This window comes from Taeniopygia guttata, chromosome 6 (genome assembly GCF_048771995.1).
Source record: "Taeniopygia guttata chromosome 6, bTaeGut7.mat, whole genome shotgun sequence".
In the NCBI taxonomy this organism is placed as follows: Eukaryota; Metazoa; Chordata; class Aves; order Passeriformes; family Estrildidae; genus Taeniopygia; species Taeniopygia guttata.
Window position 1 is genome coordinate 35,984,666 of NC_133031.1, and position 23,584 is coordinate 36,008,249.

A 23,584-nucleotide genomic window follows, 5' to 3' on the forward strand; every position below is an offset into this window, starting at 1 on the left:
AAACCAAATCAAGGGAGAGAATTCCCAGAATTCCAGGGTGTGAAAGTGATGAGGGCACATAACAGGAGAGGAGAATTCCCGGTGTTGGAGAAAGAGGATAAACAATGCTGCAATAATTGTGGGGTGGTTTGTGGAGAAGGTGACAACGCACCGAGGCAGAGGAAGTGCTTTGGTTTGAGCATCGGCTCATTCCCAGATTCCCTGACTTATGGACAAGGCCCCAATATGTGCAGGGAATGAAATCCACCACAGAGCAACCTTGGGAACCAAAGGGAAAGAAAACAACCTACCCCAATTTCTTCTTGTTTCCCAAACAGACAGAATTCCATGGCTGGGGAATTCCACACCGGTATCCCTGCTGGATGAAACATCTGGAGAACCTTGGAGCAGCTGTGCCATGTCCCTGTGCTGTCTGCAAGACACTCAGGGATATTTTGGGGATATTTTGGGGGATATTTTGGGGATATTTTCATTTCCCAGTCGTTGTTGCTGTTTGTTTCCTTGGATTTAAGAGGATGTCTAGAAACCAGCTCGGTCTGATTGCAGCGCAGCAATAAACAGGATAAGTAATTAACTCCAGGCAATTTCCTCCACCATTTATTTGCTGCAGCCATCCCTCTTCTCCAAAGAGAAAAAAAAAAAAACAAAACCCAAACAAGTCTCATTTTCCAGGTCATTTGGAGCACTTTTGCAGTGGGAATTTTCTCTCCTCTCCATTCTCTTTTCCCAGCCCCATGCCTCGGGAAGCAGGTGGATGATTGCCAGCCCACACCAGCTTTGAGGTGCCCTCATCCATCTTTATTCAATCCCTTGGATCCTTGTGATTTCCATAGGAATTTGAGATTTATGGAGACCAGAGCTGGAAACAGAGAGAGGTTTGTGGGCAGATGGCAAAACTTGCTTCATTTTCCAGGGTGGGAATAATTCCAGGGAAAAGTGTAAAAAATCCTGCAGTGATTTCAGCTCCTCTCTGTCATCGCCCTCCCCCTGGTTCCAGGCTGGATTTTATGGCACAAACCAAACCAGTGGGGCTGGCTGGGGAGTTTGTGCAGAGTGTGACAGGGAGAACAATCCTGCTCTGGTCCCAGGCAGGGACAGGAGGCCCATTGCTCATTCCAGGGGCTCTTTTCCAGCTTCCTGAAAAAAGCAGGAATAAAACCTCCAGGAATGGCAGAGACAACGAAATTTCACAGCACAAAGAAGGAAATACCTTACAATATTTACTCTGCCACCCAGGCTGTAAGTAGTGCCTGGGCACCACGGAGTGCTGGAGCAATGCTGGTGTTGGGATCTGGGCTGCACAATTCCCAAAGCTGCTCCATCCCTTCTGGCTCCCTTGTTCCCTGTCACACCTGGTCCTGCAGCCTGGAGATGGGCTGTGCCTGCAGAAATGTCCAAAAAATGTTCAATACATGCAGGCAGGCTGCTCACGGAGGGATCCCAAGGCTCTGGGGTTGGTTATTCCTAGTGCTCCCTTCCCAAAATCAGACAGAGCTGGGCAGAGGGGTTCCCACAGCAGCTCCTCCTCCCCAGCACCCTTTGAGGCACCTGAGAGGGATATTGGGATTTCTGGAGTGTGATGAATGGAAATGCCCACCTGGAGTCTGGGAATGCTGCAGGAGCTGGGGCTGGAACGGGTGATCACCAGCAAAAAACCCCAAAACGCCTCAAAACCCCAAAACAAACTCAAAAATATCCAGAGCAAACCAAACTGGAGAGAATGTTTGAAAAAAACTGGGATTTTAAAGCATGTGTGTGCTTTAGGGCAGGACTGGGTTCTACAGGCATCCATAAATTATTCATTTTATTGGATTCACACAAATCCTGCAGGTAGACCAAACCCTGTGTAATCCAAAGGGAAGATTCCTGAAGTTCCATATTTCTTTACTGTGATCCTGATTTACCCTCAAAAATGAGCTCTGGAGGTGCAGATCCCTGCAGATTCCTGCTTTTCCCTTTTCCCACATTTCAGTGCTGCTTTTCCACCACCTTGTTTTCCCTTCCCTCTTTTTTCCGGCATTTTGGCACCTCTGCATTCCCAACAGGCAGAAGCTCTGTGGATGGGGAATTCTGCTGGGAATGTTTGATCTCCATTCTTTGATGAGAATGTTGGATCTCCATCCCACAGGAATTCCCCCCTGGAAATGCTGGATCTCCATCCCACAGAAATTCTTTTCTGGGAATGTTGGATCTCCATCCCACAGGAATTCCCCCCTGGCAGTGTTGGATCTCCATTCCACATGAATTCTGCCCTGGAATGTTGGATCTCTACCCTGAACCTCCATCCCACAGGAATTCCTTGCTGGGAATGCTGGATCTCCACCCCACAGGAATTCTCCCCTGGGAATATTGGATCTCCATCCCACAGGAATTCTTTGCTGGGAATGCTGGATCTCCATCCTGGATCTCCACCCCACAGGAATTCTTTGCTGGGAATGTTGGATCTCCATCCTGAACCTTCATCCCACAGGAATTCTCCCCTGGGAATGCTGGATCTCCATCCTGGATCTCCATCCCACAGGAATTCTTTCCTGGCAATGCTGGATCTCCATCCTGGATCTCCATCCCACAGGAATTCTCCCCTGGAATGCTGGCCCCTCTGTCCATCCCTGGCCCCTGTGTTGTGGCTCCTCTGAAACTGGTGATAATTCCTCACAATTCCCACAATTTACTTTGTTCTGCTTTGTTGGGCAATTAAATTTCCACCAAATCCTTTTTTTCCTGCTGACCCCTCCTCGGGCTGCTGGAAGAAGCATTGCTACAAATAAAGCTCCACTGAGCGGATAATGAAGCTGCTCTAAAATGCATTTAAAATTCAGATGATGAAAGATCATCTATTAAGCACTAATCCTTTTCATTTTTGCACGTTCAATGAAAAAATTGGTATTTCTGCTGTGAAATTCATCCCCAGCTGGACCTGGAGAGGGGCTGGATGGCGCTGGGAGCACCTGGGACAGTGGGAGGTGTCCCTGCCATGGCAGGGGGGCACTGGGTGGGATTTAAGGTCCTTTCCGACCCAAACCAGGCTGGGATTCTCTGAAATTTGAGTGTTTAAATTTTATTTGTTTTAATTTTCAGTGTTTTTCCAGAGCAGCTGGATGTGTTCACACTTGAAGTATCACCAGGACATGAAAATAATTCAGGTTTTTAACAGCTTGGAGCAACCTGAGGTAGTGGAAGGTGTTGCTGTCCATGGAAGGGCAGGAATGGGAGGGGTTTTTCTCCCACCTGAGATGATGTTTGAAGGTTGCACCCCTTCATTTGGGTGGAATTCAGTTATTTTCTGCAGCAATCCACACGTAACTCTTCACTCCTGGTTTGCATACCAAAAACTGCCTGTGCTATGTTTACAATAACATGCCAATATCTATCATTTACGTTGGACAGTGTGTCTCTACCTTAAAAGATAACTTTTTATATAGAAAACTTTTAAAAGTTATGTAGATATATATAGGCAACTTTTAAAATAGAAAATCATCACACCACGACGTGGAGGGCAAGAAGAAGGAGAAGAAGGTCAGGACACGCCCAAATCCCTCCATCCTGACCCTTTGAATCCTAGTCTAAAAACCCCAAAAATTCTACTTTTCCGCCCTGTGTTAATTCAAATACCACACTACTCAAACCCTTGTGGTTTGTAATTCCTCACACAGAGTTTGCAGCTTTTCCCATGGGCTAAAATGGAAGCCACGGGTGTTTGTGACTTTTGTGCCAGGGTCTCTGAGCTCCTGCCAGGGTCTGGAGGCAGCCAGGGCAGCCAGAGGGGTGTGCTGGGCTCCGACAAGCCTGGACAATATTCCTAAGTGATAAAAACCCGGATTTTCTCCTCCCCAGAGGCAGGAACATCGTGGTCCCTGCAGGAACTTGGGAATGGGTTCAGGGAGCTTTGGGAGAGCCCTGCAGGCACATCCCAGCTCCTGGGTTTGGCCTTGGATTCCGGCAGGAAAATGGCAAATCCCTGCTCTGAAACTGGGTTTAGCCTTGGATTCAGGCAGGAAGATGGCAAATCCCTGCTCTGAACCCAGGTTTGGGGATTCAGGAGCTTTTTTTGCTCCCACCAACCCCAGGGCTGAAGAAAAGGTCCCAGATTCCTGAAACCTTCATGCCACTTTTCACCTGGAGTTGGATATTGGATAAACTGGAATTTTTCCTCTTGGGAGTGAGTCCCAAGCTGCTCCTAATCTTTTCCCACAGTGTTTCCTTCACTAAACACCCAAATCCAGGTGGCTCCTGAGGGATGAGGAGCCTCAGGCATTCCCAAGGCTCTGTTTGGAGAGGGCTCAGCACAATTCTGGGTTTTACCCCCCTGTCCAACCCAGAGGGGCCAAACCCCTCCAGAGCTTTATTAGCATTAATCTGATGTGCAGGGTCTGAGAGAATTCTTGTTTTAAATTTAAATCCAAGCCCAAAGAAAATCCATCTCCCCTGATGCTCCAAATCAGTAACCTGCAGTAATTGCTTCTCATAATGGTTTTCTGGACTGGTGCTGATATTTCAAAGTGTGACTCTCCTCCTGCTCAATAAAATAATGCAAATATTATCACAAAAACAATTACAGGAGGGCAGGAGCTTCCACATCTCTTTAAGGCAGAAAAGGATGAACTGGGGCTTTATGCTCTGGTTCAAATGCTACAAATTCTTTGCATAACCCTGGAAGTTTCATTTTTCCTCTTTTACTCAAATTTAACTCTTCAGTGGAGCTGCACAGCGATGTTTGCCTTGCCCATGAGCTGAAACATTTGCTTAATGGTTACAAATTGCTTTGAAAATTCGGCATTAAAAGCTTTGATCAGGCAACTTGGTAATTGCTGCTTGCTTTTAAAATGCGTAGCAGGGAGTTCTGGTAGTCCTGAGTCTCCAGGAGTGGCTTTCTCCGTGATTGCTCAGCCATGAGGGAGTTTAAAACCCTTATTATTTATATATTACAGATGTGTAAAGTTAAGTCACAGGCTATTTATAGGTGCTTTTAAGAGTGGTTTTATAGGTGGGTTTTTTATATTCTCAGCACACCTCTGCCTGATCCTCAAGGCTCCCTGTTTTATTTGTTTGCATTTTTAACGACCCCTGTTTGAATGAACGATTTGTGCTGGGTGCCACGTGGGTTTTTTTCAGGTTAGGAAATGAATCCTCACCTTTGGATGTCAAAATCCATTATTTCCAAGGGACATCAACAAGGCCACGTCCAGATTTTGACCTTGATGCTTAAGTAAAGTTTGGGAGCTATTTTGTTTGCTTTGGGGCAGTTTTTGTTCAGCCTGGGATTTGTATGTTTGTGAAGTTCATGAAGTTACACAGGATGTGGAAATAATTCAGATTTTAAAAGCTTGGAGCCCCTGGGGTAGTGGAAGGTGTCACTGTCCATGGTAGACCTGGAATGAGATGGGCTTTACAGTCCCTCTCAACCATTCTGGGTTTCTGGGATGGAGAAATGCAGATTTAAGAGAATATAAACCCCATTTTTAGAGGTTTTCTGCTTGTTTTTTCAGCACTGAGCCCTCACTGCCGTTGCTGGGTGCCCCTGGCGGGAGGTCTCCCCTCAGATGAGACCAAGGAACAAAGATCAAAGAGTTACAAGCAAAAAGCCCTTTCTGACTTTTGATTTTCCTCAGACATGGCTGAGGAGCTGATTTGTGCCAGGCTGGCTGTGCAGGGCTGGTCCTGCTGGCAGAATTCAAACCACACCACGTTTTATTTCCTTTTAAGCTCTGCCTAATGCAGGAATCCGGGCTCATGTCTGTGGGCAGGCTGTGAGCACAGAGCGATGTGAGAATGCTCTGACCCCTCAGGTAATGCAATTATCTCCCAGGTTCATCTGTGCACCACTAATTACCGGGCTGAGGCTGCTCTGCACTGCCTGAGATGCTCCTCAGCCCATCCTGGAGTAAAATCCACCTGGGAGGTGCGCCCTGAGGGTTCCCTGTGCACACACAGGTGTGCTCACCTGGGCTCAGGGACACCCCCCCTTTCCTTGGGTAAGGGACAAGCTGCTCCCAGCGGGGTTCCCTGGAAATCTGCCTCTGGAAAAGCCATGGGGGTGCTGAAAGTTCCTGGAGGTGGCACTCAGAGCTCTGGGCTGGGGACAGGGTGGGGACTGGTCACAGCTTGGGCTCTTGATCCTGGAGGTCCTTCCCAACCGCAGGGGTTCTGGGATTCTGGGATTTGTCAAACCCCAGAATGCTGCAGGAACCTCCTCGCTGGGCCTGTGGCAGACGGGAGGGCCCTGACAGCGGCTGTGACAGCGGTGGCTCAGTGTGACACCTGCCCACACCCCGTCAGCTGGAATCCTGCTCCAGGACCCCGTTCCGTCAGGAACCATCAGCCACAGCAGCTGCACAGGGAAGCTGATCTTGAGAAACAGCCTGGGACTCCAGGGGAAAGCTGCTTCAGCAGCTCCTGCCTGCCCAGGCCCTGCAGGAGACCAGCCACACATCCCACACACATCCCAGACAGCATCCCACACCCCACACATCCCACACACATCCCACACATCATCCCACACATCCCACACAGATCCCAGACAGCATCCCACACATCATCCCAACATCCCACACATCCCACACATCTCACACATCACCCCACACATCCCACACAGATCCCAGACAGCATCCCACACATCATCCCAACATCCCACACACATCCCAGACAGTATCCCACACACCCCACACACATCCCAGACAGCATCCCACACATCCCACACATCCCACACACATCCCAGACAGCATCCCACACCCCACACACATCCCACACACATCCCACACATCCCACACACCCCACACATCCCACACACATCCCAGACAGCATCCCACACATCATCCCACACATCCCACACACATCCCAGACAGCATCCCACACCCCACACATCCCACACATCCCACACACATCCTAGACAGCATCCCACACCCCACACATCCCAGACAGCATCCCACACAGCATCCCACACATCATCCCACACATCCCACACACATCCCAGACAGCATCCCACACCCCACACATACCACACATCCCACACACATCCCACACACATCTCACACACATCCCAGACAGCATCCCACACATCACCCCACACATCTCACACCCCCCACACATCACCCCACACATCCCACACATCTGATGTTGCAGCAGGAACGGGGCTGAGTCCCTCGGGGCCAGCCTGGAGGGGCTGGAGCTGCCTGGCCCAGGGGAAGGTGTCCCTGCCATGGAACTGGGATTTCAGTTCCTCCCAGAATCCCAGAATAATGAGGTTGGAAGAGACCTCTGAGATCATCAAGTCCAACCCATGCCCTGACACCTCACTAGACCATAGCACCAAGTACCATGTCCAGTCTTTTTTTAAACACATCCAGAGATGGTGATTCCACCACCTCCCTGGCAAGACAATTCCAGTGCTTTATTATTCTTTTGGTGAAGAATTTTTTCCTAATGTCCATCCTGTACCTTCCCTGCTGTAGCTGAGGCCGTGTCCTCTGGTTCTGTCAGTGCTGCCCGGGGGCAGAGACCGACCACACATGTCTGCAACCTCCCTTCAGGAGTTGTGGAGAACAATGAGGTCACCTCTGAGTCTCCTCTTCTCCAGGCTGAACAACCCCAGCTCCTTCAAACGTTCCTCACAGGGCTGAACAGGCTGAATAACCCAGGCTGAACAACCCAGGCTGAACAACCCCAGCTCCTTCAAACGTTCCTCACAGGGTTTGTGCTCCCAGCCCCTCTCCAGCCTCGCTGCCTCCTCTGGATGCGCTCGAGCATCCCAAGGTCCTTCCCAAACTGGGCACAGCCCTCGAGTCTCTGCAGCCAGCCCTGCCCTGCCTGGGGCTGTCTGCACTGGGAGTTATCTCTGGGATGAGCTGGGAACTCAGCAAACCTTCCAAACATCAGAGCTGAGTGAATGTTCCTCACCCCTGCGTCCACTGCCGGGGGAATTCCCTTTCATCCTCATCATCCTCGTTGTAATTTGGCAGAACACCATCGAGTGCTGCCCCTCTGTCGCTGTTGAGGCAGGACAGGAATGGAAAGGACTCCAAGTTCAGAAGGCAAGGAATGAAAAAACTTTATTAACAACTAGTATTGCTCTTTTATTGCTGAGGTGAAACACGATTGGTCTCAGAGTGAAAACATCTCACCCCACTGGTGCACTGTGAGCAGCACACGGTGGCAGAACAGATCTATAAACAACAGGAACAGAAAGAGAGATAATAATTATTTACATTCCTCTCAGACTTCTTCCCAGCCTCAGCCTGGTGGAAATCTCTCCTTTTCTCTCTGACTGAACTGAGGATATCCATACCCCTCCACCCTCTGATCCCCGGCCCCAGCAGTGTTCTCCTCTCCTGGATTTAGGCTGGGATTGTGTTGCAGTACAGCAGATGGGACTCAGTTTCTTCAGGCAGGAAAAGCCAATTTTTTATTCACATAACTCATTTTTACAGAGTTTTCACAGACCTTGTGTTTAACTCCAATTGGCTAGCAGATTTCTTGCACTTTGTGTTTAACTCCAATTGGCTAGCAGATTTTTTGCCACCCAGTTCATTGGTTAGGAAGCGTTTGTGTGTGTTAAGACTTTATCTACAGGTGTTTACATTTTGTCTTCATGGATTCTCGTGGGACAGATCTTCTGTTATTACAGGTGCAACTTATTTTTCTTTAGAGGAATAGGTTGTTATGTTAATTGACTTTTTATTTCTCTGATTATTTTTTTATGGGAACTTACTTATAGGCTTAGCTGGTGATTCAGTAGAGCAAAGCCTGATTTAATAAGACCTTTTTTTTTTTAATAATATCTTGTGTTCAATAGTGCAATTTCCCACCCAGTTTGTGCCTGTCCTGCTCGGCTCCACGCTCTTTCTCTGGAAAAATCCCATTGAATTGGGGCAGTTTAGGGTCCTTGCTGGGATTCCTCCCTGTGGGAAGGCAGCAGCCTGGCGCTGCAGGAACCCTCCTGCACGGGAGCTTTGCCTGGATCTCAATTTAATTCCTCAGGTCATTAATAACCTCCCTAACGATTCAATTCAGCATTAAAACCACTTAAATGGCTTTTGATTTCCCATTTATTACTCTGTGTTTCCTCTTATAACTCTGGCATTTTGTGGGTTTTTTCTTCACCTACTTCATACAGTTTTAATATTCATATTCTCTCAGGTCAAGTGTGGAGGAATTCCAAAGGAGCTGAACCAACACAAATGCTCCCCTTGCCCTCCTTTTTTTCCTCCTCTTCTTCAGCTCTGCAGTCCTCCAGATTATTTGGGAGATTCCTCTCCACTGGGATGAAGGCACTTCATTGATCCCAGTGTGAGAGATCCCCTCCTGTGTTAGTTTAACAGAGGGGAAAACCCTTCATTAATGAAAATACATGGAAAATGAAAATACCTGGAAAATGAAAATACCTTGAAAATGAAAATATCTGGCATTATAGGGCTGCATTTTGAACAACCCAGATTTTACCCTCACTTTTAAAACATTTATTCCATCAGAGAGCTTTGAGTTAAGTTATTGCACAGAGAAAATGAAAATGGGGTTTGTTGTTTTGATGTTCGTTTTGATATTTAATTTTGATGTTTAATTTCTCCATTTTTTTTTTTTTAATTAAAAGAGGTATCATCAGTCTCAACAAACCCAATTGTGTAAAACTAACATTGCACTTGGCATTTTGAAACTCTTTAGGAAGCTCGTGTTAGAGCACGGGGATCAAATGGACTTTTATCCTTTATTCCATCCTATAACTGGAATAAGATCGTTCTATAAATTCAACAGAGCACTGTTTGCCTCCCAGAGCTTTCAGGGAAATTTATGGGGTAATGAAAATGTGTTCAGAAAGACAAATTTCTGTTTCATTCTCTGGATTTTTGTCACAGTTTCCAATTCCTGTATTAAATAATCTGTTTCTTTTAAAGAGGGTTATGTAACATCAGGGCTGACAGCTGAGCTTGCAGGATGCTGTAATTAAGCTGAATTGTAAATAACTGCACAAAAGGGCTGCTGGAAACCCCAATCTCAGACCTGAATAAGCCCCTAATTTGTCAAAAATACAAAAAATATTCCACAGGTGGCATCAATTTCATGTTCTTGAAATGATTTCGTTAAAATTATGCCAAATAATCGAATCATTAAATTTTTAGCCCTGAGAGTCCCTTTCACCAGAGAGATTCTTCCATCAGAGATTAGTGGCTGAGGCTGAGATGGTTTAGAGGCAGCACATGACAGTTTAAGAGGCTGTGTTAGTTAGAAAAGCTTTTAGGATGTTGGGAAATGGTGGGGTTTGGATCGTGTGGAGCCAAATTACCCTCCCTTCAAATGAACATTTACGTTGTCCTGATTAATGCTGCAGAGATTTGCCAGGGAGGGTTTCTTTTTGCTGTTTTTGCAGGTCAGCTTTTGCTCTTTTTCCACCTAAACCCCCTGGCAGAGTGGCTGGAGAGGTCCTTGCAGGGCCACGTTAGTCAGGGCTAAATTAAAGCTTGGCTTTGTTATTTCAGGCTGTGTCATCCTCGTGATTACAGCCTGGCTGTGGTTTTAGGAGCTGTTCTGTGGAATAGGGATGAGCTGAACTCCTTCTTCCCAGGCTCCCCTAATGACTCCAATTTCCAGGGGGAAGGCAAAGTGCTCTAATTACCATCCTGAGCCTGGCAGAGGGGAAGGGGAGAGAAACCAGCAAAAAACACCAAATCAGGCACAATTCCAGCCTGATCTCCCATTCCCTTTCATGCTCAAAGCCTTTTAGAAACCTTTAGACACTTCTGAGGAAAAGCCATCCCATCATTAAACCTCTGCCTGTGTTACAAATGAGGAATTTTGCACCCCCTGAAACCAAGAACGTCTCAGGAGCTCTCTGGGAGCTGCAGCTCCTGCCTGGGCTGCTCCCACTGGGATGTCTGAGGGTCTCAGGCAGGGTGACAGCAGCTCCTGTCCCCTCTGGGACACAGCAACTCACCCAGGGAGTGAAATGAGCCACTGCAGAGGATTTGGGGCTTTTCCTGCCTTTCCCAGTGGCTGCCTGAGGGGTTTGGGGAAACTCTGGCTCTGTTTCCCAGCATCTGCCAAATGGCTTCCACAGATTCTGTTCCCAAAGTGCTTTTACAAGGGAAGGGATGCTAAATATTCCTTAGGAGCCAGAGCAGGGCTGGATGGGAGACTGGGCAGGGATTGTTCCCTGGGAGGATGGAATTCCCAGAGCAGCCAGGTTCACCTGCATTTACAATAAAAACCCCGTGAGGAACCACTGAGGGAGCTGGGGGTGCTCAGCCTGGAGAAAAGGAGACTCAGGGGTGACCTCAGCACTCCCCACAGCTCCTGAAAGGTGGCTGTGCTCAGCTGGGGTTGGGCTCTTTCTCGAAATACAGGTTGGATATCAGGGAAATGTTTTTTACAGAAAGGTGATAAAGTTCTGGAATGTTCTGCCCGGGGATGTGATGGGGTCACCATCCCTGGGTGTGTTTAACAAAGCCTGGATGTGGCACTGGGTGGTTGAGTTGAGGCGTTGGGACTCAGTGATCTTGCAGGTCTCTTCCAACCTGGGGATTCTGTAAATTCTGGGGATTTGGGGGAATTTTGGGAATCCCCAGGGACCGGGGTGGTGGTGGAGTCACCATCCCTGGTGTGTTTAACAAAGCCTGGATGTGCCAGGGTTGAGTTGAGGCGTTGGGGCTGGGCTGGATTCACTTTTGCAGGTCTCTTCCAACGCAGCCATTCTGTGAGGATGAATTCCAGCCCATTTCCTTCTAGCATAAGAAAAATGCAGAATAACTGCAGCACTGGGAGGTGCCGGGCTCCTCGACCCTCACCCCACCTTTCCAGCTGCCCTTCCCAGCCCCGGGGCAGCATTCCCTGCTGCTCTGCATTATTCAGCAGCACGGAAAGCAGATTATTCCTGACCTTTGCTAGTGCCAGGACAGGGCAGAGCTCCTGGCTCCCTCAGCCCAAGGCTGTTGCCATTTCCTGACGAGGCAGAGGAGCAGATGGCTCTGCCTGGAGAGTTCCTTCCCTGGCAGGTTTTATTTATTCCTCTTTTTCCTGCCTGCACTTCAGATGTTTGAATGGGCATGAGGCAAATGCTTTTTATTCCTGTGCTGTTCCAAGGAGTGATCCTGCAATCCTGCAGCTTTTTTTTTTTTTTTTTTTGAGCAGAGAGAGCTTTAATTAAACTCTTCAGGGGAAATTTGCTTGATTGTATCACAATGGCAGAAGTGAAGAGGAAGATGTGCTGAGGATAATGAGTGCTGAGACAGTGGAAATAGGAGGTTTGTGAGTGATTTTCTTGTAGCTATTTGATAAAAAGGGCTCTGGGATGTGTTAAGGCCCCTGGTCAAGGCTGGATAAAATGCTGGTGGGAGGATTTGATGCAAAAATGGATTTTCAAGGCCATTTCTGGGCTTGAATGAGTAAGAACAGCAACCACCAGCAGCAGGATCGCTCCTCTCCCTCCAGCTCTGGGCTCCAGCTGCAGCTCTAGAGGGAGAGCACATCCCACTCCATGAGCCAAGGAACTCAGCTGCTTTAAAAAGAGATCATTTCTGAGGAGCTGGCCTGTGCTGGGTTTGCTGTTTTAATGTTTGGAGTTTCCTTGTGCCTTAAGACTTGAATTCAGAAATATTTAGAATTTAGAAAACAACCGTGCTGAGCTCTAAATCCTCTGCCTACAAAGCTTCTCCCCTCACGTTAAAATTTCCTCTTTAAACAGAAAGAGTTTAAGCCTCGGGGGAATAAATCAGTGAGAAAAATTATTTTGAACAATCCTTTTCTGTGGAAAGACAGCAGCAAATCTGGTTTTGTTTGCAGCTTGGGAAGCTCTGCAGAGCTTGCTGTTGTATGATTTAGTTGGGAAAGTGGGAATAGCTGTGAATTTTGGCAGGGAAGCTGTGCCAGTTGCACAGATATTTGGGATGCTCTGGCCTCAAGGATGTTTGCCTGTGATGTGGTGCATAAAACAGATCCAACAATGGATTTGATCCTGCATCTGAAACTTGGGGAAGATGTTCAATACAATGAAATCTGAGTGAAATTGGACAAGAAACAAATGGAGCACTGGCTTCTCACTGATCTAAGAAAAATGCTCTGGTAGTGAAGCATTAAATGTGAGGAAGCCCAAACTATCTGATATGAAGCAATGTAACTTGTGAAAGTATTAACTGAATTACAGAGGACTTGGTGCAGGGAATACCAGCACATTCCCGTGTCTGAGCTCTCTGGGAGGAGTGAGATGTTCCTGTGCCTTTGCCTGGCTGCACACGGAGATGTGGCATCCCCAAAGTGGCATTTTCAGGGCAGATTTAAACATCCACACAGTAATTCTGTGAGCCTGTCTGCAAGCAGGTTTAAATATCCACCGAGTGATTCTGTGATCCTGTTTGCAGTAAAATTTAAACATTCACTGAGTGGTTGAGATCCTGTTTGCAGGCAGATTTAAACATCCACACTGTGATTCTGTGATCCTGTTTGCAGTAAAATTTAAACATTCACTAAGTGATTCTGTGATCCTGTTTGCAGGCAGATTTAAACACTCAATGAGTGGTTGAGATCCTTTTTGCAGGCAGATTTAAATATTCACAGTAAGATTTAAATCTTTAGTGTTTTCCTAACAATTCTGTGATCCTGTTTGCAGGCAGATTTAAACATCCACAGAATGATTCTCTGATCCTCTTTGCAGTAAGATTTAAATAATTACAATTTGAATCTGTGATCCTGTTTGCAGGCAGATTTAAGCATTTAAAATTTGAATCTGTGATCCTGTTTGCAGTAGAATTTAAACATTCACACTGTGATTCTGTGATCCTGTTTGCAGTCAGATTTAAACATTTACAACCTGTAAAAAGCTTTTAACGCCCATTTTAGCAGGGGAAGCTCATCCTGCCTCAGAAGTCAGCAGGTTTTATTTTGGGAAACATTCTGAAGCCTTTCCAAACCAACACCTATTGAAGGGAACTTTGTCTTTCCTCAAGTGACTCTGATGCTCAAGCTGCAGTGAAAACGGTGAAATACAGGCACAGAGTGGGACATAAATAACAGTAAAAGCTGGGATTTGAGGCGTGGCAGTGACTCAGAGCACTGGTTGTTAAAAGAATGATGGTGATGAGCAGGATCTTCTGGGCAGCTGGGCTCAGTTCATTCCCATCCTCAGATTTGGGGTGGATGTGATCCAGCTCTGCTTGTCCCCAAAAACCAGACTGAATGGTTTTCCTGAAAGGGGCAATAAAGGGTTTTGCCTGCTGTAAAGCACAGTGCTGTAAAAAGCTGACCATGGCCAGTTCCTCCCAGCTCAGCTCAGCGGTCACTGCTCCCTGTCACTGCCCCATTCCAGGGATTCTGAACATCCCCCTGCAGAATTCGGGTGGATTCAGGGGAAGCACCAAACGTGACCAGTCTCAGGGGAAGCATCCCTCCCCTTGGGCTGGGAGGTTCCTTTTGGCTGGGAAGGGCTCAGGGAGGGATCCCAGCCTCTGGAACAGGGCAGAGCCCCTGTCGGAACTCAAAATGTCCCTCAGACATTTTTGGATGCTCCAGGCCCAGGTCAGAAGCATTTTAGACCCTGGCAGGCAGCTGGAAACAGCTGTGATTTTGGGTTTGAGCCATGGAATGATTTACCAACCTTGCAGGAAGAACAAGAAGTCACAAAAGTTTAGATATTAGAGTAGAAGCAGTCACAAAGTACAGGGAAGAATTTTTGAGTGCTGTACAGGGGGGTTTTGGTTTTGTACATGGGGGTCAGAGGGTTTAAGATGGAGGGATTTGGGCCTGCCCTGTCCTCCCTCTCTTTTCTTCCTTACCTCCATGTTCTTGGTGATGTTGGCACTCACAGATTGGTTTAGAGTAGAAAGGCACCATTTAATATAGGTAATAGCAATGGGGAAAAACTGTAACATGTAACACGTAATGTACCATATAAAAGATAGAAAAGCACCATTTAATATAGGTAATAGGCATTGGGGAAAAACTGTAACCATGTAACACATAATGTACCATATAAAAGATAGAAAAGCACCATTTAATATCGGTAATGGGCATTGGGGAAAAACTGTACCCATGTAACATGTAATGTCCCATATAAAAGATAGAAAAGCACCATTTAATATAGGGAATAGGCACTGGGGAAAAACTGCAAACATGTAACACGTAATGTACCATATAAAAGACAGCAGCAGCCCTGGGCAGGGGGAGGAGAAGAAGAAGAAGAAAAAGACGAAGAAGACGAAGAAGAAGACGAAGAAGATGAAGAAGAAGACGAAGACGAAGAAGACGAAGAAGAAGAAGAAGAAGAAGAAGAAGAAGAAGAAGAAGAAGAAGAAGAAGAAGAAGAAGAAGAAGAAGAAGAAGAAGAAGAAGAAGAAGAAGAAGAAGAAGCAGTCAGGAGTCAGAGAGGATGTCAGGGTGTGTGTGTGCCTCTGCCTGAGCTGTGAGCAAACCACAGCAGCTCAAGGAAAAAGTCTTTTCGATAACTTGCAATAAACTGCCTTGAGACCGGACAGCAGAGACTGCTGAGCCTTTCTTTGGAAGCACAGGTGGGAGGAGGGATTTTTCCGCCACACGGAGCCACCCCAAACTAGGGTGGGCTCTGGCAAGCCCCCAGAGCTCCGCAGGCTCAGCCTTCAGGAGATGGGGATGGCCCGAGGAGCGCTGAGCGTGTCCAGCCTGGCAGGGGACCCTGCCTGGGGCTGAGCTCTGCCCTGTGAGCAGGGCCAGGACCCTGAATGGCCCTGCCAGGGTTCCCTGGCTCTGCTGTGTGCAGGAGGCACAGGGTCACCACCGCTGAAATCGTCTCTAACAAAGGATGCATTCTGGCACAGCCCAGTTTCCAGGTGTTTCTGTAACACTGGCTCCCAAAAAAATCCATTTCAGGGCTCGCTCGTGCCTCGTAATTACAGGTTTGTAGGAAGAGACAACAATTCCCTGTCACAGGAGGTGGAGTTTGGGCGGTGAGAGGGTTTGAAGTGAAATAAACGGAAAATACGAGGAGGAGAAATGAGAGCCCAGAGGAGGGGAAGAGTGGCTGTGCTGTTTTTAACCCCTGAAGGGCTGTGTCCTGCGGGATCAGCAGGGAAGTAAAGACCTCAAGGCAGGTGATGAAGGTGCTGTCAGTCAGATTTGGTGCTGTTGTCAGCGTTCAGAAACACACATCATCATGGGATATGACTCTATGCAGGTGCTTTTATTGAGAGCTCTGGGAGTCGGGGTACAAACCCAAATCTGACTCCGACACCGCTTTCGAGCTGAACGTATTTTATATTCTATCGTTATATAATGTACACATTAATTATTAAACTCACATTGTTCTATTGTATACATTGACATAAGTTTATCGTGATCTTTCTTAGGTCCATGACCACAGTTTCTCATGATTATTCTTTCTGATTAAACAGTAATTATATTTATTTGCTAAACAATCATCACATCTAACAATTATATCAATTATCATGTACTAGCTACATAGTGCAGTTCTAGCTAGTACTAGTCCTTCATGTACTTGAGGTATTTATTTTCCAGGGCCTACTAAGCTTATTTTCCTGTTAACCCTAAATCCCCATGATTTTAAAACCCTTTTACTATCACTGTGGAGGCTGAATGTTTCCTGTGAGCCTCAAGAAGTCCTTGCACAGCTTTTCCAGGAGAGGATCTTGGTGCATGTGCTGCACATCTATAACAGCAAAGTGTCGTTTAGCTGATGCTTTTTAAATTAATTATGGATTTTATAGTTATGAGCAACTCTTCAGCCCTGCTGTCTCCCAGCCATTAGCAGTTTATCTGCACTCAGAAGACTTTGAAAGAGTTTCCTCCACACCTCCAAAGACTCGGATGAGACTGGGAGCTGAAATAAATGTGCACGAGCAACGCAGGCACTCTGCAGCCCCCTAATTTGGAGCACATTTCATGATTGAATTACCCCCGAATATCTCATCATTTCCCTCTCTTGTCACTAAAGGTCGTGCAGAGCTGTAAACAATCAATGGTTCTCATGTCTGAGAGGGGAAGCTGGGACAGTTTCTCATGAGCTGTGAAGGTTAAACGAGGCACTTGCCAAGATCTATTGAGCACCACCCGGGCTTTACATATTTTATGGAATGTTTAGTGCATGCTCATTAATGGCTTATGACCAACCAGAAGGATTGGGGCTGGGTGGAAATCATACCATTTACCTCTTCTCCTGGGGATTATCCCAAAAAGTCTCTGATGGGAGGGGTCTCTGTGTGAGGGGCTGTGCCAAACAGCCTGAGCAGGAAAGAGGAGCTCCTGGTGTGGAATATCCCAATCCTTGGAATCCCGGTCATCATTTCTGGCCCTTGGGGAATCCTGGTCATTGTTTCTGGCCCTTGGGAAATCCTGGTCATCATTTCTGGCCCTTGAGGAATCCTGGTCATCATTTCTGGCCCTTGGGGAATCCTGGTCATCATTTCTGGCCCTTGGGGAATCCTGGTCATCGTTTCTGGCCCTTGAGGAATCCTGGTCATCGTTTCTGGCCCCTGGGGAATCCTGGTCATCGTTTCTGGCCCTCGGTACAGACCTGCACTGTCTCCTTGCAGGGAACAAGAACAGGGAATGGCCTTGGGTGCCACCGTGGGAGGCTTAGATGGGACATAAAGAAAATTTCCCCTCAGGAAAGGTTGTCAAGCATTGGAACAGGGCAGAGGTGACACTCGAGGACAGGGACAGCGGTGACCACGGGGCTGCTGAATGGTGGCCGATGATCCTAAAGGCTTTTTCCAGCCTTAATAATTCCACAATTCAGAGGACTCCACACTGGCCCCTTTAGCCAAAGCCAGGACGCTGGGGCAGGGGGGGAGCAGAGCCACCTTCACCAGGCAGGGTTTGGTTTGCTTTCAGTTTGGGGTTTTTGGTTACAATTTTTTCTCTGTTTTTTCTCTCTCTGCAGGTTTGCAGTGGCAAAGGAGGAGCCCCCAGAGCAGCAGCAGGAGATTCAAACCCTCCAGATTCAGCCTTACATCAGGCAAATAATCCCCTGCAGGGACCTGACCTGGCTCAGGTGGTGTTTTTGTGCTTTGTGGGTGTGAGGAGCTGCTGAGAGGAGGGACAGAGGAAGAGAAAGTCTCACCACAGCTCCTTAACCCAGACCTCTGCCCCTCTGCAGCATCCCTTCAGTGCCAGACCTGCACAGATGCCTCCAGCACCCCAAAACCTCCACTCCCACAAAGCCCACTCCCACTTTAACAAAAAGTTTAAAAGTCACTTTTTAACTCTTCTAAAATATATTTTATTTCTGCCCTAGCGTGGATTTTTTGCCGGCCTCACATAAATACTTAGAAGCCCCTGGGTATCTTTGATTTGAAAGGGATTTCTCATGATTCTTGGGCAGGGAATTGGAGCTTTCTCAGCCCCTGCTCCTCGTGTCCCTCTCTCTGCTGGCCTGGTCCCTTCCCAGGGTGACAAAGATTGTCTGGAGTGCTCAGTGATGCATCAGGGCCCTGGATTGAGCAGGGTCTGAGTGACCATGAACCCCCAAAATCCCCAGTGAGGTGTGCTCAGGGCCCTGGAGTTTATGAACACCCAAAATCCCCAGGTGAGGTGTGCTCAGGGCCAAGGACTGATTGAGCAGGGTTTGAGTGACCATGAACCCCCAAAATTCCCCGGTGAGGTGTGCTCAGGGCCAAGGATTGATTGAGCAGGGTTTATGAACACCCAAAATCCCAGGCTGGGCTGGGCAGGGACAGGGTTGGGTGCCAGGGACCTGCTCCTGTCACCACCCATGTCCCCAGGGGATGGGCAGAGGGGTCACTGAATCTTTTTTTTTTGGAAAACCCCTCTGGGAACATCGAGTTTGGCCACTCCAGCCCTGCCAAGGCCACCCCGTGCCCAAGTGCCACATCCCCACAGCTTTAAAGCCCTGCAGGGCTCCTGGGGACTCCACCTCAATGCCACCAAACCCCTTGGGGTGGCTCAGCTTTGTGTCCCTGCAGTTATTCCCTCACTGGAGGTTGTGGAGCCCAGGTCTGCTTCCCCTGATGATGATTTCAGGAATTATTCATGCTGTGTGCTTGGAAGGATCCTCAGAGGCTTCCTTGGGAAGCTGCTGCTCCTCAGGGACTCGGCTGCTTGGTATTCACAGGGTTTGTTTTTCAGAAATATCCAATTTTCCAGCTATTCTTTCAAGAAAATGAAGATTTTTTTTTTCCTCCCTCTCCCAAGCTAGGAACACATTTCTCATGCAGCAAACATGTTTTCTTTTGTCTTTTGGCAATTGCACCGTGCAGCAGAGCAGCAGCGCTCCAGGGCACTGCTGCTGGGCTGGGTCCTTGTTCCCTGGAGGCACAGATGGATTTCAGGGGGGCTGTGGGGGTTTGCACAGGCTGGAAACCCCAGCCCAAAACCTGCCTGGACTCCAGGGATGTTTCTCACGAGGATTTGTGCAGGTTCTCCATGATGGGAAGGGTTAAAACCAGGAGTTTGGGTGCTCTGCAGTGAGGTTCAGTGGGGATAGTGGTGCTCAGTCAGAGGCTGAGTTGATCTTGGGAATCTTTTTCCCTATAAATCCCTCAGGGTAGGGGAGAGAACACTCCCAGCTGCTCTTGGGTTTTAATATTTGGAGCTGCACCAAGAAAATGGAGAGAAATCCTCACCAACAGCCTTTGCTTTTTGTTTTGGTCACAGCCATGCTGCTGGAGAGTTTGGGGATTGGGAATTAGGGAAATTCTGGCGTTGCCCTGTGAGCAGTCAAAGGATGCGGGCACTGAACAGCCCCAGAATGGTCCCCAGAGTGACCCTGAGGGGCTGGGGCTGGATGGGGGCAAGGGAAAGGGGATTTTAGCACCCCAGAATATCCTGGGCTGGAAGGGACCCACAGGATCACCCAGTGCACTCCTGTCCCTGCACAGACACCCCAAAATCCCACCTGGGCATCCTGGCAGTGGTGCCTAAGCGCTCCTGGAGCTCTGACAGCCTCAGGGCTGTGCCCATTCCCCTGGCAGTGCCAGCCCCTTCTGGGGATGAACCTTTCCCAAAATCCATCCCGAACCCCCTGGCCCAGTTCCAGGCGCCACACAGGGCACTGGGAATCATCCACAAAATAACTCACTCACACTAAGATTAAAAGAGCAAAAGGAAGTAACTTTTATTTCTGACCTGTCAATATATAGAATTTTAAAAGCAGCAGTGGATTGGAGGATGGAAGTGCCACCTCTCCAACCACACTGGTCAAACCAACAGCCCATCAGTTCTCTCCTCCCACAGAGAAGGATGCAAAACAATCATTATTTACATGAATAGTGCATGAGAACTCCAGTAGTGTCAGAATCTGAGGTATTGATGATTCTGAGATTGCAGAAAGTCTCTGTCTGTCAGCCCCACTGCCAAAGCAGAAGCCATAATTGGTCTGTGCTGTTTCAAGGTTGTTTATTCTGTTTATCTCTAACATGTTCTGCTGCCCTGCCGCAGCTCTGTCCTGCAGGGCAGCGTGTGGGGCTCTGCCCTCAGTGGGATGGTACAAACATTAAATACCACAAACTACCTGTGCTGGATTTACAATAACGTGCCAATATCTGTCACCTACGTTGGACAGTGTGTCCCCAGCCTGAACCAACAGAAAAATGCCAACACCACAGTGAAACATGGAGGGCATGAAGAAGGAGAAAAAGGACAAGGCACACCCAATTTCCTCCCTCTTGTCCCCTTTGGACCCCTAATCTAGAATCCTAAAATTTTACTTTTGCACCCGTGCCACACTTAATTATTACTTATATCAAACACTCAGAGCTGGTAATTCATCCTGTAAGATTGAAAACTCTTTTCCATGGCCAGAGATCACAGCCAGTGTCTCTGGGGGCTCTGTCCAGGGGGGTTCTGACCCCTGCCAGGTTCCCAGACCTGCCAGGGCAGCCAGAAATACGCCCTGGGTTCCGACACAGTAGAAATATGTAAACATCAGAAGGTACAGAAAACTTTTAGAAGAACTCTAAAACTTTTAAAAGAACGATTAAACTTTTAAAAGAACAGGGTAGCAGCTGGGTGCTCTGGTGATGCAGGGTTTATGGAAGCAGCCTGGGAAGGAGCCTGGCCAGAGCTGGGAGAGCCTCTCCAAGTGACAATCTGCCATCCCCAGTGACACAGCTGGGTGTGACACAGTGTGGAGGACGGAGCTGGCACCCCGAGCCCTGCCATGTGGATGCCATCCTTCCCTTGGGCTGCCTGGTCCTCCAGCAGGCGTGGGTGCTGCTGCGGGGTTTGGAGCAGGGGAAATGTCAGAGCGCTCAGCACGTGCAGAGCCAGGGAAGCGGAGCAGATGCTCAGCCCTGGCTGCTGCCGTGGAGCTGCTGCCTCCTGCCACGCGTGTCTCTGTGCCAGGCCTGATGTGGGCAGTGCCGCCGGGCAGCACTGGGCCCCAGCTGGGCTCCAGGAGGCTGCCAGGGGAAGAGCTGTGTGTGGAGCCCTTCTCAGAGGGCTCTCCTGAACCCCCCTGGTTAATTCTGTGGGTGTCAGACCCCAGAGCATCCCTCTGCCTGCCCCGGATGCCCCCAGACCCTCAAAGAGCTCAGGAACCTTGGCACCAAGTCAAAAACACCCGTGGCTTCCATTTTAGCCCATGTGAGAGGCTGCCAACCTTCTATAAGGAATTACAAGCCACAAGGGTTTGAGTAGTGTAATAGGGGAATTGACATAGGGTGGAAAAGTAGATTTTTGGGGTTTTTTAGAATGAAATTCAGGAGTACAAGATGGAGGAATCAGGCCATGCCCTGGCTTTTTCTTCCTTCTTCTTGCCCTCCATGTCTCAGTGTGATGGTGACACTTTTCTGTTGGTCTAGGACAGGGACACGCTGTCCAACATAGATTTTAGGTTTTGGTATGGGAACAGTAAACATGGCACATGTAATTTTGGGTATATAATGTGGGAGACACCGTGGCTGGGAGGAGACTGCCATGGCTTCTGTGCTAGCTGGACCTCGGCAGGTCAGAGAGAAAATATTGTAGATAAGGAAAAATAAACTTGAAAACTCAGCTTCACACATTCCAGACCTTTTCTTCAGCAGCCAGGTGAGGGAAAAAAGGATTTTGACACTGCTGGGGTGCTGCCAGCTGACCCCAACATGTGTGCTGCTGTGTGACACCTCTGGGGCCTGCCTTGTCCCCAGCCCACAGGGATTCCTGCCAGGTATTCCTAGGTATTTTAGGACATATCCTATTAGGATTTAATTAAGATGGATAATAATAATACTGTTATTATTAATGTTATTATTAATAGGAATAATATTGATGTTTATATTATTATATAAATAATAAAAAATTAAGATATATAAAATTATATATAATAATAGTATTTATATTATCATAGTGACAATTCTTATATTATGGCAAATATTATTATATTATATTATATTATATTATATTATATTATATTATGTTATATTATATTATATTATATTATATTATATTATATTATATTATATTATATTATATTATATTATATTATATTATATTATATTATATTATATTATATTATATTATATTATATTATATTATATTATATTATATTATATTATATTATATTATATTATATTATATTATATTATATTATATTATATTATATTATATTATATTATATTATATTTATATTATATTATATTATATTATATTATATTATATTATATTATATTATATTATATTATATTATATTATATTATATTATATTATATTATATTATATTACCTTTTTATCCTGTATTAAGATTTAATTCAGATGGAATTGCATGGTTTGGGGGGAAGGATCTCAAATCTCATCCCATTGCACCCCCTGCCACATTCAGGGACACTTTCCACCATCCCAGGCTGCTCCCAGCCCCATCCAGCCTGGCCTTGGACAGTGCTGGGGATCAGGAATCCACAATTCTCTGGGCAGCAAGATTGGAGGTAGGTTTTTTTTGGAACAGCAGTATCTGACCAGCTCCAGTGGAATCTAACAGGAATAAATAATTGCATTTGGTCCCTGCTGAGTGTCACACTTCACCCCCTGTTTCTCCAGACCTGCTCTGAGGAATTAAAATAATCACATTCTGCTTTACGACATTTTTTATGTATTATTGATGGCCCCTTATAAAATGAAACTGCATCCCATTGCCCGCCACACAATTGAAAAGTTTCAGTCTATTAAGGTTTTATTGCTGGAGGGTACAGAGCTGCACAATCCATCCTAAAGGCAGAAGAAGTTGCTGAAAATAGGGGAAATGTAGCTTTCAATAATGGATTCAATTGTTACAGCTTGTTCATGACAGTGCTGTGCTTGCACTCTGATGTTATTTCTGATTTTTGGATGTGGTGGTGCCTCCCGTGGCTCTCCCTGTGCTCAGGGATCCCAACAACAAGAGGAATATTTTATTTCAGCTTTGAACGCTCCTCAGGCAGCAGCAGAGGGGCTCCTTGAGAGGAGGAGTGTGGGTCTCAGGTTCAGTCAAAGAGAGAAACGGAGAGTTTCTAGCCAGGCAGAAGCCTGGGAAAGAGCTGGAGAAGAATGTAAATAATTCTTTATCTCTCTTGTTCTCACATTGTTTATAGCTAAGTTCTATCACTGTGCGTCAAGCACTCTGCACCAATGGGTGAGTTGTTTTCACTTCAGGACCAACGGAGTTGGTCCTCACGAAGTTCTGTATAAAAGAGCTGGGTATTTT

General features: G+C 47.1%; 1 long non-coding RNA gene across 1 annotated transcript; it reads left to right on the top strand.

Annotated features, from left to right (window-relative positions):
* Nucleotides 1–12,100: 12,100 nt before the first annotated feature.
* LOC140684491 (uncharacterized) lies at nucleotides 12,101–18,198 on the top strand. The gene is made up of 2 exons (XR_012056814.1): nucleotides 12,101–12,227; nucleotides 17,849–18,198. It is a non-coding gene; the product is annotated as an uncharacterized lncRNA (long non-coding RNA).
* The last annotated feature ends 5,386 nt before the right edge of the window (nucleotides 18,199–23,584 follow it).